At 49.5% G+C, this 19,828-nt stretch overlaps 2 pseudogenes; both read right to left on the reverse strand.

Annotated features, from left to right (window-relative positions):
* Positions 1-728: 728 nt before the first annotated feature.
* LOC149324336 (uncharacterized) lies at positions 729-1,640 on the reverse strand (annotated as a pseudogene).
* Positions 1,641-1,690: 50 nt separating this feature from the next.
* Positions 1,691-3,896, reverse strand: LOC149324337 (uncharacterized; annotated as a pseudogene).
* Positions 3,897-19,828: the final 15,932 nt, after the last annotated feature.

A 19,828-nucleotide genomic window follows, 5' to 3' on the forward strand; every position in this document is an offset into this window, starting at 1 on the left:
TGCTGAACTGACTTTTGGCGCACAAAAATATAGGCAAGTGATCACTGAGATCTGACGTAAGTACACCCGCTTTGATTCTACATGCGTCAATATTAGTAAGGAACACATCAATTAATGAGGACGAACTTTCTGTCACTCTCGTCGGCATATCAATAGTGTTCCTAATACCATGCGTGTTCAACAAAACAGAAAAGTTAGTTTGCAAATAAGCATTCATCATATTTATGTTAATATCACCACCAAATATAATACTATAACGATTAATATCAACAAAGGAGAACAGCGTTTCTAAGTAGTCAAAGAAAGGCGCCATCTTTCCATGTGGAGGACGGTAACAAACTACCAACAAATTGTTGTGAACAAGAACAGACACAATTTCATAATCATCTGTAACGATGGAAAAATTTTCAAGCAGTTCATATTCGTACATTTTGTTTATCAAAATGCAAATTCCGCCACCCCTTCCAGAGGAGCGATTTAAGTAACAAGATTCATACCCAGCAAGTCTATAAACGTCGGTGCTGTCCGTTGACGAAGTCTCAGTTAGCAATACACAATCTAGAGACTCATTTCGCTCATCAAGAAGTAAATCCAGAAATAATTTTTTATATTTGATTGATCTTATGTTCAGATGAAAGCATTTGAATGACTGCAAAAACGGTTTCCCTATGTGTTTCTGGAAGTCGTGCGGCAAAACGTAGGACGCCATATCCATGGGTCATCCGCCTTTAGGCAAGCTTCTCCAGGTCGCCAACGCTCGATACCAATTCGGCATTCAGTCCATCAGCCTTTCGTACCAGAATTCGGCCATTGCTATGCCACACGTATTTGTATTTCTTAACTTTTGCCCAGTTCTTAGCTTCGAACAACAGTGCACGGGTTCTTTTCGTTAGGTTTTCTAGCACGAAGATATTTCCGTCTGCTTCTTGCAGTTTCTTTCTGTTTTGCCACCACGCGTCCCTGTCAGCTTGCTTTGCGAAACGACAAATTATGCCTGGGATCTTATCCTTTTTTGCTGGCAGACGGTGAACTGCCACTACATCATTCTCTGAGAGTGTAGGAAGTTTAATTTGGGCAGTCAGTGCATTTATCTTATCCAACAGGTTTTCTTTATCAGTTTCTTGGACACCATGAAATTCTAGGTTGAGGCGGCGGCTCCTCCATTCAAGGTCATCAATGTCATCTTTCAGTTGAGCGACATCATCATTCTGTGTTTAGACCTTTTCCACACTCTTCCTTAGTTCTTTCACCTCGCGCTCGTTCCGCTCTGTGCGTGAAAGCAAATCATCGTACTGGTCGCTTAACAGCTGCAATGAGTCTTCGATACCGTCAATCGTTTCTTTAAGAGGCAGCAGCTGGTCAAGCTTATCACTAATTGCCATCATCCAGATCCTCAGATCCACGCTATCATCACTGGCGAGTTTTGCATCCTGCGTAGCCGGCGTGCGTGCTTTCGAGCGCCTACAGAAGATGCAGCGCCAGGCTTTACGGTATTCATCTCCCTTTGTTTAGAGCGCAGCATCGGTAATTCCGGCGCATTTCCCAGTGTGGTATCTGTGACCACACTCACTGCAGTCAATAGTGCCACCTGACGAAGTGCAATCTACGGAACACACAGAGCACTGCAAATGTGGGGGCATTGTCACAAAACGTCACACCTTGGCAGCAGCAGCAGCGATTGAAATGATACCTAAAACATTGATATGTGGACCTGACTTCCACTAACCTGCAAGATCACAATGAAGATGTGGCTTGAGATGCTGCTCGCTCGTCGGTGCCGCTGCTGCCAATGCGATCGGCCAGTCCAGTCTCGCTGTATTTGTAGCCTTCCGTCGATGTCAGCGCTCGGTGTTGGTCTTAGCGGCGTAGGAAGGCAGCTTCCAGGGTGATAGGCGTCGTTCTTGATCACCAGCGATGCGCATGTGCCCGAACAGTCAATGCAGCTCTGTATCTGCAAGATCACAATGAAGATGTGGCTTGAGATGCTGCTCGCTCGTCGGTGCCGCTGCTGCCAATGCGATCGGCCAGTCCAGTCTCGCTGTATTTGTAGCCTTCCGTCGATGTCAGCGCTCGGTGTTGGTCTTAGCGGCGTAGGAAGGCAGCTTCCAGGCTGATAGGCGTCGTTCTTGATCACCAGCGATGCGCATGTGCCCGAACAGTCAATGCAGCTCTGTATCTGCAAGATCACAATGAATAAATGCTGAATAAAAAGTTGATTGATTGATTGATTGAAGATGTGGCTTGAGATGCTGCTCGCTCGTCGGTGCCGCTGCTGGACGGGGAAAGACGGCTACAGCGGAAGTTTTCACAGGATCGGGTCTTACACCGTCGGCGCTCATAACATGGCCGAGAAACTTGAGCTCTTTGTTACCAAAGTGGCACTTCTCAGGTTTAAAGGTCAAGTCGGCCGATCGCAGGGCATCCAGCACAGTCCGAAGGCGTTCAAGGTGCTGGTCGAAGGTTACTGAAAACGCCACCATATCATCTAAGTAAACTAGACAGGTTTGCCATTTGAGGCCAGCCAGGACAGTGTCCATCATGCGCTGAAACGTCGCCGGCGCTGAGCAAAGGCCGAAGGCCAACTCCTTAAATTCATTAGGCCGTCGGTTGTGATGAAAGCAGTTTTTTCGCGGTCTCGTTCATCAATCTCAACCTGCCAATATCCGCTCTTTAGGTCGATCGACGAAATACTTGGCGCGGCGAAGTCTGTCTAGTGAGTCGTCGATGGGAGGAAGCGGATAAACGTCCTTTTTTGTTACGGCGTTCAGCTTACGGTAATCAATGCGAAAACACTGTGTCCCATTCATCTTCTTTACCAGAACAACAGGCGACGACCACGGGCTCTTAGAAGGCTGAATAATGCCGTCTGTAAGCATCTCCTTTACCTACGTTTGAACCGCGTTCCTTCGGGGAAATGCGGTACGGCTGCTGTCTTATGGGGCGAGCGTCATCGGAAGTGATCATTCGATGCTTCGTGATCGCCGTCTGCCGCACTTTCGAGGAGGATGCGAAGCAGGTTCTGTATTGGAGCAGGAGGGCACGTAGGTCGAGCTGTTGAGTCGCTGAGAGCCCGGAGCTAATATCGATGCGATCCAGGCACGTGTCCGGATGTACCATGGCCTCGGACGCAAAGCACTCAGTAACGTCGGCGAATTGGTCAGCCCACGCGATAGTAGTAGCTCGGAAAAGGCGACGTGTTTCGTTCGTAAAATTAGTAATTAGGAGCTCCGACCGACCGTTATGGATGTGGACAAGGCTTCGGGCCGAGCAAATGCCGTGTGTCAACCGCAGGGAAAGGTTGCCCTCGGCGACTGCAGGTCCATCACGTAGCCCATCATCGCATTCAACGCTTGCAAAAACACTGGCGCGCGGCGGGATCAAAACAGTCTCAGTGCAAATACCAAGGGCGAAGCTGCTTTGGCGAACGCCGGAGGCGTCGTCGGCTTTCGCTGTAGAAAACGTAACCGTTCTGTTTCGCAGGCCGATAATGGCACCATTCTCACGGAGGAAATCAGGTCACAAGAACAGTTGCGGAGCACCAGGCAGCAAACTATGAACGTCGAGTCGGTGATCTGGACCCTAGCCTTGCACTGTCCAAGTGGAGTAATGATATGGCCCCCCCCCCCCGCCGTCCGGATCTGCACGCCAGAGCAGGGAGTCGTAACTTTCTTCAGAAGCGCTGCCAATTTGCCGCTAATAATTGAAAACTCAGCTCCTGTGTCCACCAACGCGCTAATGCTGTGACCGTCGAGAAGCACGGCTATGTCGAGTGAGAATCGCTGCTTTAGTTTAGCTGCTGTTGTCGACGTCGACAAAGCTCTATCATCGGATGTCGGCGTCGTCAGGGGGTCCTTACAGCATCGATATCCAGTGACCACGCCCCCGGAGGTCGCTGTCTTCAGTTTTCCCGGCGAGGACTGGGCGAGCGGTCCGCTGTCGCTCGCGAAAAGTTTTGCGGATTTGGTGAAAATGATGACCGGCGAGGGGACGGTGATCGGAATGACGGCGCGCGCCATGGACCACAGGGGTTGCTGCGTCGCGTACTCTTCAATCGCAGGGGGCCGTTGGCCAAATCGGGGTCTTGGCGCATCGGAAGAAAAACCCTGCAGGCCAAGTTCACGATATGAGCACCGCCGGAACAGGTGACCGGGCTCCCCACAATGCAGCACAAACGTCGTCGGTCAGGGCCACGCCAGACGTCCGCTCTGTGCAGGGATCGTCGGTCACTCGGGATATGCTGCACTGGCTGCACGGAGGGACGTCGTGATGGGTTGGAACAAACGCCGTCGCATTTGGGGCAGGGCGTCGTAAAGCGTCAGCATACGTCGGGCGGCAGTATACTGTCCGTCTTGATAGGCTGTGTAAATGCCGCTGGATTCGGAAAAAAGGGCGTCGCAGAGCTTCAGCGTACGTCGGGCGGTAGTAATCTGGCTTTACTGGCTGTGGTTCGCCGCGTAGTAACTGAGGCCTGATAGCTTGCTGCACCTCTTCGCGGATAACGTCCATAAGAGAGCTGGCCGTGGGCTGCGACGTACCACAGATCTTCTGCAGCTCCTCAAGGACGACAGTGCGGATCATGTCACGGAGGAAGTCGGTATTGTTGTTGAACGCCGGGAGAGACTCCGTAACAGAAGCAGCAAGGACTGGCCGGTCGTACACGGTGGAACGCTGCCGGAGGACGTGCTCCATCGTGACAGCCTCTGCTAGAAACTCAGAAACAGTGCTTGGGGGGCTGCGCACGAGGCCGGCGAAAAGCTGTTCTTTCACACCACGCATTAGGTGGCGCAGCTTTTTGGCTTCCGACGTGGCTGGGTCAGCCCGTCAGAAGAGACGCGTCATGTCTCCGACATACATGGTAACCATTTTGTTGGGCATCTGCATGCGGCACTGCAGGGCGCGTTCAGCTTGCTCCCGACGATCAGCGCTGACATACGTGGCGAGCAATTGACGTCGGAACTCATGCTATGACAAAAGAGCGTCCTCACGGTTTTCGTACCACGTATGAGCACCGTCCTCCAAGCTGAAGAAAACGTTCCTCAGTTTGGCGGCGTCATCTCACTGGTTAAATGCTGCGACACGTTCAAACTGGAGGAGCCAATCTTCCACGTCCTCCCGCTGAGTCCCGTGAAAGGATTTTGGTAGCCGTGGGTTGTGGAGGATGTAGTACGCGGCGCCTTGCATGACTGGTTGAGGGGCAGACGCCGAGGTAGTGTCAAATGGCCTGAGCTCAGGAGGCAGCCGGCCAGGTGCCGAGGTAGTCTCCAACAGCCCATGCTTAGGGGATAGTCCTATATTTCCGCGACTGACCCGATGCACTGGCGTGTCGACAGGGAGAGGTCTGGGGTCCTCGTTGTTAGGAGGGGTGTGCGACATATTCCAGGGAGATTTATCCAGCGCACTCCGCCGCAAATGTCACAGATGGGTCCTTAATTAAAAGGGCTAGGCACAGGCCGCCAACAGAGAAGCAGAGTGATGATGATGATGTCCTCGGGCTGAATGGCACATTCCCACGGCGGGGGATTGGCCAGGGTGCATAGCGGATACAAACGCACTCATGTACAGGGAATGGAGTATATTTAAATTTAAAATTTTGGGACGCAGAGCTAGAATTTGCACAAAACAAAAAATATGGAGAAAGAAAAGTTGTGAATTCACATTCTAGCAGAGGAATCTACCAGATGAAGTTATATAATCGTGAATAGAATCGAACACTGGTTTCAGGACATATCCCTTGGCGCTTGCCCCGAAGGATAAGAGATTCGGAATAGATAGCGGAAGCCCAAGCCGAGCGAAGGGGATCTCCAAGTAAATTCTACGGAGAGCAGCAAGCCGCCGGCAGGAGAGGAAAAAATGTTCTAGAGACTCAATTTCGCCACAAGACTCACAAAGGTTGGATATCGAAAGCCCCGATCGGCGTAAATAAAGATTTAGCCGCGGTATCCTGCAGCGCAAAAGGGTCAAAAGAGTCCCAGCTGCGAGAGCACGCGAGTCCCTCACTTCTTCGTCCTCTAGGCGCCGCCCGGGGACACCTGGCGGCAATATATAAGCTTCATTTACCTCGATAAAGCATTAGACTCAGTGGAAACATCAAAGGTCACGCAGACATTGCGAAATCAATGTGTAAGATGAGTATTATAAAAAAAATAACGGAAGGTATCTATAACTATTACGCGGCTACCATGCTCCTCCATTAAGTGAGAAATAGCTTTCGAATAAGAAAGTGTGTCAGCCAGGGCGACACGATCTCACCAATCTTATTGACCGCCTTTTTACTGGAGCTGTTCCGAGGCGTGGATTGGGAACAGTTGGGGATACGAGTTAATGAAGATTATCTTAGAAATCTGCGATTCGTAGTAGACACTGCCTTGCTAAGTCACTCAGTAGATGAACTGGAAAGCATGATCAATGAGTTCGACATGCAGAGCTGAACGGTGGGGCTAAAACTTAAGGTGCAAGAATCATAAAGGAATGTTCAATAGGCTCGCAAGGTAACAGCACTTCGCCATTGGTACCGAGGGGCTGGAAGTGGTAAGAGAATGCGCCTACTTAGGGTAGCTATTGACGCTGACCCGGATCGTGATAGGGAAATAACTAGACGAATAATAATGAGTTGGAGTGTATATGGCAGGTTCTCTCAGATGATGAATGAAAGTTTACCAATATCCTTCAAAAGAAAACTATACAACAGCCGTATCTGGCCTGTGCTCACCTATTCCACAAAGACGTGGAGGCTAATGACAACGGTTCAGCTTAAAAGATGGACAACGCAGTGAGCTATAGAAAGAAAAATGGTAGATGTAACGTTAAGATACAAGAAGCGGGCAGAGTGGGTGAGGGAACAAACACGATTTAATGACAGCCTAGTTGAAATCAAGAGGAAGAAATGGGCTTGGGCCGGGCATATAATGCGAAGGCAAGATAACCGCTGGTCCTTAAGGGTAACGGAGTGGATTCCAAGAGAAGGCAAGCGTAGCGGGGGGCGGTAGAAAGTTAGGTCGGCGGATGAGATTGAGAAGGTAGCGGGGATACAATGACCGCAGCTGGCAAAGGACAGGGTTAATGGGAGAGACATGGGAGAGGCTTTTGCCCTGCAGTGGACGTAGTCGAGATGAAGATGATGATAATGACAATTCATTTATGCCGCCCTGAGGGCAACAACACTGTGGAAGGAAGGACCTGTGAACGCTGCAGAGTAAATCGAACCAGAACCATTTCTATACAAAGACTTCTGTCGAAAATGTTAACGAAATGTGGCAGAAGTTCCAGAAATAAAAATAACGGCAATCAAGCCAAAGCTGTAGAATACTATGACAACTGGTACTCATATGTGAGTCGCTGAAGCAACTAATCTTGACACTGATACGTCAGCACTGCTGCTTAGACCTGGTAGTGTAAATTATATTTAGGAGAAATTGTCGGAAGCAAGGGGCATGAATACGCCATATTTTGAGGAACTTGGAAACTCTGTGAGTATGGCAATGCAGGATGAAATAGGGTTAAGTGTATCTGTGGTTTTAATGAGAAAGCACTTAATCGGGTAAAACCGGCTTGCCCAGTTTTTGTGACGCTTGATCTTGAGGGTGACCTTGCCCAAACCATCAGTAAATAAATGTAACAAGTACTGCCACGACTGTCATTCGAACCCGCCGCGGCGCGAACTGGCCAGCTTTTTTGGCGGCTGCACCAGAGCACTAAGCTTTCGCCGTAGCCGATCACGGCTCGTGTTAAACTGCAACAGATGATGATGATGATGATGTCCTCAGGCTTAATGGCACATACCCACGGCGAGAGATTGGCCAAGGGCTCTCGCGCTGTGCATCGCACGTCGTCGTCTTCATCAACTAATGGAATGATGAAACTGATCATGCATTGACGCTAACGAAGAGGAAGATCTTGAGGCGGCTAGCTAAACGCTAAAGGCTACAACAACAACTGCGTCTTGTGACCCTCCCTCTCTCCCATCTGCTTCATCGATTACTTCTGCAAGAGACTTCGTCGCCGGCGTATCCCACGTCTCAATAAAGCACCATTTACTACTGCCGAAATAATAGTCACCAAACGTGCCGATGGCCCAGCCAAACAAAACAGTCAGCCAACCATGCTAAACACGGGCATTCGCATTTCTGCCCGGCTTAACTACGTTAAAAGCTTAACAAACTTTTATTAGAAATGCTCACGGATCATTATTCCCTATCTATAATTTAGGAAACGCGCAAAAGTGAAGTATTTTAGGTTTGTTTTAGAGATTACAGCATGACGTAAACTCTGCAATGCCCGTAGTGCGGAAACGGATAAGAGTAATCTAACGCAATAATTCTTCAGGACCTCTGTGCTGTCTAGTAAAGTGATATCTGCTACCTCTAATAACAGCGGCATATACTCAAGCAGCGGACAAAGATTCTTGAAGATTAACCTGACCTATACTCTTTTCACATGCATTCAAGAATATGAGCCTTTGATGTTTCGAGCGGAACATAACTTCTTTCAAAGCGCTGACATAATCTAGTGCAGGCATTGCTCTAAGATATGCATGCTCTTTTCGTGCATGCTCTTTTGGTTGGCAACAGTACCACGAGAGTGGATTTCGAGGTAGAGCTAAAACATTTTTTCCGAGAACACGCATGCCGCAAAAAATTGTTCGCGATAATACATGAACTTGCGGTTTTTGCTTTACCAGGGCATGGGTGGCCTTACCTGAAAGGAAAGTACGAGTGGTCAAAGGAAACCCAAAAACGTTTCAAAAGACGCCGTCAGTGCTTAAGAAATGACAAGGGTAAACGGTTGTCTCGTGAAGAAAAGCGGAGAATGGATGCTCTAGAGCGGTTCGAAGTAAGTACATTTTATGAGCATGACAACAAAATATAACTAAAAAATTTGTCCCATTATTCTTCTTCGTAATTGAGTTCTTCAATGTTCGTGGTTTCAATAGTTCTCCAGGCTGCCCTCACGGCAAATAGAATATGGCAGACGTGCAACCAGAGTCATAGTACATATGCTTCGTCAAAGAAATGGGAAACTTTTTTTTTTGAAATTCACCGAAGTTTCTCGGCGCGCCTTGATCCAGATCAGGTAGAACGTAGTTATAGCCTATCTCCCGTAAACTTCATACCTCCCTGTTTTGCTAGATTCCAAATGCATTTGTAAACAGGTGTTGCTCACGCTGAGCGATTTCCACGAGTTTATAAAAAGGCTCCGCATTTCCTCCTAAATAAAGCTGGCAATGCCAGGTTACTGGTTGTGGACGCGCTAATTGGCTGGTGGCATTCGCTTCAAACTGAGAATGTGTTCAACTGCTACTCCTGTGCCAAAGAAAGAGATAAATCCTCCAACTGCCGGTGATGATCAGCGCTCTGTACTAGTTACAAAAAATTAGGGCGATACTTAACGTCCGGCTTAAGCGTAGGAAGCGACAGTGTTAATGATTATTTATATCTTTATTAAAATTAACACCTATTTCTTATTACACATACTCATTAGCATACATCAGTAGGCATGATGGTCCATGAGATACACCACAAGACGCACAAGAGCTCCCTTGAGCCAAATCCAACAAAAGCGCCTTAGTGGCTTAGGGGAAGCTTCTCTGATTCGCGGCTAGGATTCCCAACTAATCAACCTAATTTTATTTTGAGCTATTTCATATATCCTACGACCTCATAGTCTGAATTTAACTCGAGTTTCAAACATTTTCATTCCACAGCTCAACTTGTGACTTCACAACTCTCTCAACCAATCCTGAATTAATGTGACAACGGGCATGGCTTCTCCTCCAAACGTCCGCTCTAGCGCTGTCCCGTTAATAGTAGCTTTGCCATCACTCGTCTGTTGTGTTCTGTAGCTCAGGGAACGTAAAGAGAATGACACAATCAAGTGTCTCATTCCAGCTCCTCAGGCTGCCCATAACTGTGGCATTCATAACAAAAACACTAGAACAGTGAGCGAAATTGTGAATGTCACCAACTACGGCAACGATGACGGACATAAGTGGTGCAGCGCAACATAGTTTGTGACGCATCTTCGACGTGTAGGCAGATTAGATGCTCAAACTGTGAAAGAGACTGCCTTTCTCTCGTGGCAGATGCAATCTCTCACAGGGCAGGGCAGAATCCATCGAAGGGAAGTTGAGAACCTGAAGCCGCTTTGGAAACCTATCATCCTTTGCAACTGTTACTCATAATATCCGTAAACGAGATCGTCGCGCAATAGAAACCGCAGCTATGTTACCAGCGGGTGTCACAACGATGTCACGTTCATTCCCGCTTTCGAAAAGGCGTTGTTCTTTATAAACGTTCTCGCTGCAGCCGCTTGGTTTCTTGCTGCTGGTACTTAGTTCATGCACTTCTTGTTCATGCGTGGTAGCGCGTATACACACTTTTCATTGGTCATATCCAAGCGAATATTAAGCTTTTCTTTCAAAGTCATACAGGAGGATGCGTGCTCCTAATTGCTTGCGTGTGGGAGGTACTTATGTTATATATTAGTATGAAATAACGCTATCGATTCGGCTCTGGTCGTCTCGGTGGAAAGACTGAACAGAGTGGGACGTTAGGGCATCAGGAGTCTGCGGAATTATATTTGCTTGTGCCGCCGCGGTGGTTCAGTGGTTATGGTGGTTCGATCCCGGCCGCGGCGGCTGAATTCCGATCGAGGCGAAATTCTAGAGCCCCGTGTACTGTGCGATGTCAGTGCACGTTAAAGAACCCCAGGTGGTTGAAATTTCCGGAGCCCTCCACTACGGCGTCCCTCATAGCCTGAGTTGCTTTGGGACGTTAACCGACCATAAACCATATTTGCTTTTTCACTGTGCTCTTTTCCTGAAGAAACGGCGAAAGCACGTATAACGTGTGCTCTCTGTGTCGAGCTTGTCTGCTGGGACAAATCATCGCAAACTTTGTAGCCGGTATCTTGACAATGCGGGCGGCACGTTGCGAGGCAGTGCAGACTGTCATCACAGTAAGTGGAAGGAATTGTGCCGACGTCACTGTTGCATGGGATAAGAACAAAAGCTCATTGCTATTTTAGAAGTTTTTAGTGTTAGAATTAGGTGATGTCAGAGGAGTGAAAGCAGAGTCTGTCCGCGTCATCACATGAACGACAGCAGCCGTATAGTCAGAACCGCGTGACAGTATGTTCGGCTCTTTGATTGAGAAATGTAAGGGGCTGTTTTTTGTACTCTCTTCACATGCACTTTTTTCGTAGTTGTTTTCATGACCAGCTCATTTATGGGCCATCATAACCGCCAAAGCTGAAGGAGGAAGCCAATTTTCGCAGCGTTCAGCCGGCCTAATTCAGATAATAAGGGCGTAGCAGGATAATAATAAGTTTAAGGTTTGTAATTTATTGGTTTTGTGAAGAAATAATAAATATAAATGACAGAAGGGTGCGCATGGCAAACTTAAGAAACAAGGCAGTCACATTCTTATAAAAAGAACTGCTGGATCAAATGTCAGGTGTGATTGAAAGTGGAGATAGCCAAGGAAATTTCAGTTGCCGCGCTTGTAATTGCTGCAAGAGGAATAAAGCTGCAAGCACAAGGCTTCGAAAACCTCAGAACGTTTGCAAGAACGTGTATTCTGAATGTTGAATAAAGTTTAGTGGAAAAAAAATTTACGTCTAAATTATTCTTAGCAAAGTTTCAGAGCCTACAATTTTATCAAAGGCTTAGATCGCACTGCACTTAACTCCTGTCACTTTTCACTGTCAGTGCTCTCATCAGCCTATCCGCTACTGCGGTTGCTGCATGTACAGAAAAGATGTGCAGTTTTAGACCCATTAAATTAACCTTTAGGATGGGAGATTTGTAGTTTAAGCTGCCTCTGAAAATTGTAATTCCAGCGGAGGGTAGCGAAAAGTATATTCAAGAGGTTGAGGAGAGACGATCGATGCAGTTCTTCTGTGTCATAAGCGTATTCTCGTCTTCATGACCTATTCTCACCAGGAAACGTTTCCTTCTTTCGTTCTCTCCGACAGAGGAAAGGCGATGACGCTACACTGTCTTTCAAACTACGTGACCATGTTGGCCTCCGCACATCTTTCGATGTAAGATATTTTTTTTTTCTCCTGACTGCTCTCAGGACAAATTCTGGTATAAAAAATATATTTTATGGGGTTTTCCTTGAGTCAGCCGTAGCAGAATTGAATTCTTTTAATAGAGTCTACGCGTAATCAAGTTGGGTCGATTGGTTTAGGGGCTGAAGAGTTCCTCTGCAGGGTATTTCTGCTATCTTCTGCACAGCATTAAAAGAGACCACCGCATGTTAAACGAACATTTGACTACTAGACTATTACAGCCCGTCGTCTTGACCCCGTGAGCATAGTTTTGTAACGATGCTAATTTGCTAATTAACCAAGTTTCTTTTTAGAACTAAACATTTGCGGAGAACTTTTGAATGCAAAAGTTGTAGAACCAGCTTAACGTGTCCAATTCAGCTGCTTTAATTGAAATAATTTGATCTTACTTTCTTTTCTTCAGATTAAGAAAACGGCTCCATAGTTTATAAATTGTCAAGTGGCGGTGTGCTCACGCGTCATGTTCACAGCATTTATTGATACAACTCTCCGCCGCTTCGACTCGAGTCCTCTAACAGAGTACAAGATTCTAGGGCATTGGACACAACCTTCCCCACAAAGGAACGCGCTCCTGAGGTTCCTAAAGGACTCGAGGTTGTGTTCCCGTCGGTAAACTTTATGATCAAGTGCGTGCCCTCTGTCCCCTTGTCATAGTGGTCGATGGACACTTGAGAAACGGAATTCGTTGCCGCTCTTTTTCCTTTTTTCACCTCCCCACGTGTAGGGTAGCCTACAAGGCATCGCCTGGTTGATCTCCTTGCCTTTCCGTCTTTCAGTTTCTCTCTCCCTCTTTTAATACAACTTGAGAGAAATCCTCCGTAGCACGCTTCATCCACCGTGCAGAGGCGTAGGATTGCCGGCAAGACAACGTTTTTTATTTGGCTTCGCTACTTTGGGTATAAAACGTGCATTCAGCCGTGAAAATACGTCTCTTCTGGAGGCAAACCTCGAAGAAATACTGTGAAGGTTTCCGTACCGGCCTAACATCAAACTTTTACTTGCGTTAAGTCTTCTTAATGAAGCGAAAACGCACTATTTAAATAACTTAATCTGCTACAGAGAGCCTGGGGGCGCAACTACCAATTTCAAGCTACAATCCACTTTCTCTGGAGGAGAAATTCTTGAGGCCCGTGTACTGTGCGATGTCAGTGCACGTAAAAGAACCCCAGGTGGTCGAAAGTTCCGGAGCCCTCCACTACGGCGTCTCTCATAGCCTTAGTCGCTTTGGGACATTGAACTCCATAAACCAAACCGAACCAAACTTTTTTGGCCTAGCACTAGCCAAGCTAAACACGAAACCTCGTCTTCTTATCGTTCCCGCAGTTGGTGAAGTGTCTTCTACGAGCTGGCACAGACGAGGGCGCCAGATGTCTCTCTAGGTAACATTTAAAAATGTGAGCCCTCTGATATGTGCTTCAACTCCAAGAAATCGGCTCCACAGCGCCCGTATGGCCTAACACGGCACTGGTCATTGCGATAGCCCTGCGATATGCGTGGACTCTTCAATATCCGTCTGGTTTCCTTCACCTTTGTCTTTCGTTTTCGCGCTGTTTTTCAACCCATAATGAATACTTCAATTTCTTAAAGTTACGATACAGCTGCGTATGCGCGACTGCGTTTGCGCGACTGAAGAAATTATCTGTGCTGCAGCGCAAAAGTGCGATGGCCTAGTCGCGTTTCTCTAACAGAGTCATGATTCTAACAAAATGAAATGCCTGCGCTCATTGCTGAGCTTCGAAGCGACCAGTGACCTGGTCATTCATTGAGGCTTTTAAGTAACCGTAATTTTTGGCGGGAAAATTTGAGGGTACACCGTGACATGGGGGCGCATACTGAGATAAAAAAACAAAACAAATATCGCTAGCTTTAACTTAAACCTGGATAACGTGTATCCACTGTAAAGCCACTTTTAACAACTGCCCATCGCGGCGGCTCAGTGGTTACGGCGCTGGGCTGCTGGCCCGAAAGACACAGGTTCGATCCCGGCCGCGGCGGCGGAAACTTGGTGGAGGCGAAATTCTAGACGCCCGTGCACTGTGCGATGTTAGTGCACGTTAAAGAACCCCAGGTGGTTGATATTTCCGGAAACCTTCACTACAGCGGCTGTAAGGGATCGGTAGTGTACTCGGGGTCATCGGAAGGCGGCTAGGGGCGCTCAAAGCGAAGCGTCTCCTTTCTTGGAACGCGGCTGCTCGCGAACGCGCCGGGAACTACGGGTGTCCCCCCGCCCCGCGTTACCGACTCGCGCACGTGCTGGCACGAATGTGTATTTGTGTTTGTTTCTATTTAATTTTGTGGTAGAGAGGGTGGTTTACCTTGCAGAAGCCGGAGGGCTGGCCATACCCTTGAAGAGCCAATCACGTTAAGAGGGCAACATGATTGGAAGCTACAAAATGTGGGCCGGGCCTTTAAGGCTTTAAAACCGGGCCCCGGAGCCGGAAGAGGGGTTCTGGGCTAAGGTGAGATGCTATGCATCTTCGGCTATGCCGAATAGGGGCCTCCCCTAGTGTTAGCCAGTTCCGCCTTTTTGTTGTTTTGTATCGTTTTGCCGTTTAATTTGTCTCTAGTGCCTGAACTTGTATGCAATGTAAATAGCTCTACATAAACTTCAAGTATTCGCCTTACCCCTGCGTCTCAACTCATCGTGAGACCGTCTCTGACGGGGCACCCCTGGTGCGAAGATGAAGCTTCAGTCTTCGAGTTAAACAAACCGTCTCTGGCGGGGCACCTCTGGTGCGAGGAAGGAAGATAGAGAACCTGAAACTTACTGGCGCAGTCGACAGGATCCTGCGGCCATCGGAAGACAGCGCAGGAAGAAGACTGAAGGCAGGGAGAAAGGCGACGATCCGGCAACAGCAGCGTTCGAGAAAGGACCTGCGGAGAGACGGCGGCAAGGACGCAAGGACCACGGCAGGAGTCCAGCGACGCGGGACTGCATCCGGTCAAGGAAAGCAGCGCGTCGAGAACTCGACGGTCATCGGCGGGTCACAGCAAGTGACGACAAAGGGCACAGGACCAGCGGCGTGCGACAGCTCATCGCAGCGTCCGGTGAAAGTGGCGGTGGACTGCGACGCCAAAGAGCTGGCAATGCGGATCGACACATCGAAACTGTGTTTTCTTCGCCGCATTGGTCACGTCTCTGTTCATGTGTTCGAGCCGGTAGGACAGTTGAGGGGTACAGACGGCGGTATGGAGAGTTATCCATGCCGGCCCTCACTCGATGTGAGGTACCGAGTGGAATTGGCGAAGGCGCGCTTGTCTGATTTTCAAGCTGAACTTGCGAAAGTGAATGGAGGAAAGGCGCCGCTGTGCGAGGAAAAACCTCAGGATGTTTAGTGCGTCTTGGAGGTATTAGAAGCAAAACGCCAGCGGCTGGCGCTGGAGCTCGCTGAGCTCAAAGAGTCTAGGAGAGCTAGTCAACTAGCCAGGGAGAACTGCTCCGAGTCCCGAGCGGAGAATCCGCCAATGCTGGAAGGCAAAGGCTTATGCCTGTCAAGCACAGATCAAGAAAACAGCCAGGCAGCAGTAAAAAGTGAGCCAGATTTCTGCGAAGCTGGAATCCCAGTTGAAGAAAGTATCTTGACGGAACGCAGCGTCCCGGTATTAGAGGCGGTGAACGCGCACTCCGACTGTCCAGCTGCACAGGTTAGCTCTACCCCAAATGACACCAGGGACGCTGACGTGAGTTCAGGATTGTTGGAAGTCACTCTGACATTTCCAAAAATGCGGTCTCAAGCAAGCTGCGAAAAAGAGCATTTCGTTCAGCAGGAAACGGTCAGTGAAGACAGACGCCAGATCAGCGAGCGAGTGAAAGGAGGACGTCTAGCGTTGCCGCAGCGGCACACCGTGTCAGGCATAGGGCATAAAGTGTCCCGTAGCGCTATTCATGCCAGGAACCTTCCATCCGAGGCAAAGAACGAAGGTTGGCCTGAAGGGCCGACGGGACCGAGCGCCGCGCAGTTGTTGAACGCACCCGACGTGTGTCCCACCAGGTCTTTCGAGGACAGGGAGATGCGTGGCGACTTGCCACAAGGCAAATTAGGGCCAAGCGACTGCGAGGGAGCTCATGCAGCTTCAGACTATGCCACGAAGCCGGCAAGCGCCAATCAAGCATGGAGCGGCAATTGCAAGGCTTGCCCGTGCAGTAAAGGTGCAAATGGCCCCAAGCGAAGTAGAGTACCTGGGGGCAGGTGCGTGGCCTTCACGTTGAAGGTCAGCGCGTGGAGCAGTACGTTCCGTGCTGCAGTAAGCCAAATACCGTGTGGCAAAAGCGGCCGCACTGATATGATTAGACTGGACAGGGGCTACGCTCCTTACACAGCACGCGTCTCGTATTGGCGCGCCGAAGAGAGCGTGCCCTCAGGGGCGTCGCGTGATCAGGGATTTGGACCCAACGAGTACCGCAACGTTTTCGATCCTGGAGGGTGGCAACTTTTTAGTTATCGCCCCGCTGTGGCACCAGCCTGATGAGCATAGTGGCCTTTAGGTGTTAATCGTGTAGAATGAGACACGTGTGGGCTCGAACGCGCACAGGGACGCTCGGTGCGACTAAGGAGGCTCACGTGGTCACTTAAGGACATCGTACGAGTGTTAGTGAACGCTCCAGTTTCGAGTGTCGGTGTGTGTGTGTGTGTGCTCGTTCGCGAGCAGGACGCGGGTGTGCATGCAAGTGAACTGGGTGCAACCCACCAACTTGGACGCCGTGTTACGGCAGGCATGCCACTGTGTGTATTGGAGTGTGCATTTCGCATATGTTTTCTTGGTGCCCCTAAGCATTTTGCGTAATGTTGTGTTGGTGCCCGTGTGCATTTTTTGGTTTTGGTTTTGTTGATGCCAGTGCTGGTGTATCTGCGGGATGTCACCCACAGGGTGGTTTTGTGACCCCTGCCGATCCCTTCTTTGGTGGAATTCTAAATGTGGCATTTGAGCCCTTTGTAGAATCTTGGGAAGGGCGTGTAAGGGATCGATAGTGTACGCGGGGTCATCGGCACGCGGCTGGGGGCGCTCAAAGCAAAGCGTCTCCTTTCTTGGAACGCGGCTGCTAGCGAACGCGCCGTGAATACCGGTGTCCCCCCGCCCCGTGTTACCGATTCGCGCACGTGCTTGCACGAATGTGTATTTGTGTTTGTTTTTATTTTTGTTTTGTGGTAGAGAGGGTGGTTTACCTTGTAGAAGCCGGAGGGCTGGCCATACCCTTGAAGAGCCAATCACGTTAAGAGGCCAACATGATTGGAAGCTACCAAATGTGGGCCGGGCCTTTAAGGCTTTAAAACCGGGCCCCGGAGCCGGAAGAGGGGTTCTGGGCTAAGGTGAGATGCTATGCATCTTCGGTTATGCCGAGTAGGGACCTCCCCTAGTGTTAGCCAGTTTCAACTTTTTGTTGTTTTGTATCGTTTTGCCGTTTAATGTGTCTCTAGTGCCTGAACTTGTATACAATGTAAATAGCTGTACATAAACTTCAAGTATTCGCCTTAGCCCTGCGTGTCAACTCATCGTAAGTTAAACCAACCGTCTCTGGCGGGGCACCTCTGGTGCGTGGAAAGAAGAACCTGAAATTTGGTGGAGGCGAAATTCTAGACGCCCGTGTACTGTGCGATGTCAGTGCACGTTAAAGAACCCCAGGTGGTTGAAATTTCCGGAGACCTTCACTACGGCGGCCTTCATAGCCTGAGTCGCTTTCCGACGTTAAACCACTATAAACCAATAAACTTTGAACTGATCCGGGCACTACTGAAATCGCTGTACAATTCTACATCGACAATTTTGGGGTAACGCCACGGAAGCCGTAGGTAATTTTTTTCCGATTAAAAAAATATCAGCAGCATACTACAAATATGCGGTATGGTTGCGGAGCATTTGCAGCGTTTCCATTTTTGTAGCGAAAACTGCACTAGTCTAGTCAACGCCACATTTCGGGCTGTCGTTGCAAGCGAGTACTGCGCATGCGCCGTAACCATGGCAGCCGGTTGTGCCAGCCGCAGATATTTCGCCGGCCGCGCGCCGGTCTCCGCGCAGTGTTGTGCGTCACGTCACAAGTAGCTATCGGCCTCACTGCGCATGCGCGGTGCTCTCAGGTGCTGCGCCGCAGTGAAGGATGTAAGGCGTGGAGCAGCCGCTCGCTTGCGTAGGCGCAGTGGGAGAAGAAGCGCCCGATGGCCGCGAGTATAGTGAGCGGCATCTTCAGAGGCTGCGGGAAGCTGCTTCAACCGATCCCGAAGTCATTGCTTGGAGCGAGGCTGCCCGTTTACATAAGAATGAAGCCCGGAGAGCTAAGCGTGCGTCGGAAACGCACGACGTGCATGAAGACCGTCTCGCGAAGCGGTGGCGTCAAAAGGCGGAGCGCACGCTACGACTCGTCAGCGTTGAAAGCACGTCGCATGAAGAAGACGCAGAGAGGGAGCAAGAAGAAGAAGATGCTCCGAATTTCCACAACAACATGCGGTTAGCAGCGACTGAATCAGCATCTAGGAGGTTCTAGGCATGATTTGTGAAGAATCCGTTTTGCAGTGTGTGACAAAAAAAATTTGGGGGGGCACATTGTATACCAAAAGTGTGTTGAGGCGAAAGCCTTAAGCGCGGTGTTGCGGCTTGTGTCACTGATGTGTGGTTAAGATGTTAAGCTTTGCCTCTAGGAGTGGAACGCGACAGCGCTTTGCAACGCTGCCAGCGAGTCCACAGAACGCCGTCGCCCGTTCGGCTCTACGCCTTGCTCGACATGGGAATGATTGAAGAACACTACAAACCGCGGCGACAACAGTTCAAGATTATGCCCGGGCGTGTGGACTAACGTGCTCACCCGAAAAATCCGATCTCATAGTCTTCCGTCAACGCAAGAATCAAGACACCAGCAATATCCGCGTAGACAACTCACCCCTCAAGGAAGTTCAGACCCTGAAGATACTGGGTCTGTACATAAATAACAAGGGCAACAACCTTCTTGCCCTCCAGAAACTACGCCTCGTGAGCGAGCAGGTCGCCAGGATGATCGGCAGGATAACGACGCGCAAATCGGGGATGCGAGAAGACGATACTCTGCGACTGGTGCAGGCTTTCGTTGTAAGCCGCGTCGTCTACGTAGCGCCCTACCTCCGCCTTAAGAAGCGTGACATCAAAAACCTCGACATCATAATCAGAACTGCCTACAAGAAGGCCCTGGGACTCCCTCTTGCGACATCGACGGACCGGCTCTTGCGACTGGGTGTGCACAACACGATCGATGAGCTTATAGTGCACACCTTACGGTGCAGGTGGTACGGCTCTCCACAACTCGAACTGGCCGACAAGTCCTGAGTGATTTAAGCATCAATTGCCCCCGACAGCTAGACACCAAAACCGACATCCCAGCCTCATAGAGAGGCCAACTCAAGGCAGCTCCACTACCCAGGAATATGCACCCTTATTTTCACCAGTCAAGACGACAAGCACGAGCCGAAGCCATGAAAAGACACTACGGCGGGCGCGAGGGCATGTTCTATGTCGATGCTGCGGGTCCCGAGCAGGGAATGACGGCCGTCGCGGTAGTGCACCAAAATACAACAGTCGACGGACTAGTACTGGCTAGCCAGGACATACTGGCTGCGGAAGAAGTGGCGATTGCTCTAGCTGCAACACACACTAGCTCAATATACATTCTCACAGATTCACAGACATCGCATCGCAATAACCTCAGGGGCAGGGTCGCACCGTTAGCAGCTAAAATCCTGCAAGATAGCTACATCCGTGGCTACCAATCCACACACAAACACTTAATATGGGTACC

Source organism: Amblyomma mixtum, unplaced genomic scaffold (genome assembly GCF_055824585.1).
Source record: "Amblyomma mixtum isolate Tamu unplaced genomic scaffold, ASM5582458v1 scaffold_78, whole genome shotgun sequence".
In the NCBI taxonomy this organism is placed as follows: domain Eukaryota; kingdom Metazoa; phylum Arthropoda; class Arachnida; order Ixodida; family Ixodidae; genus Amblyomma; species Amblyomma mixtum.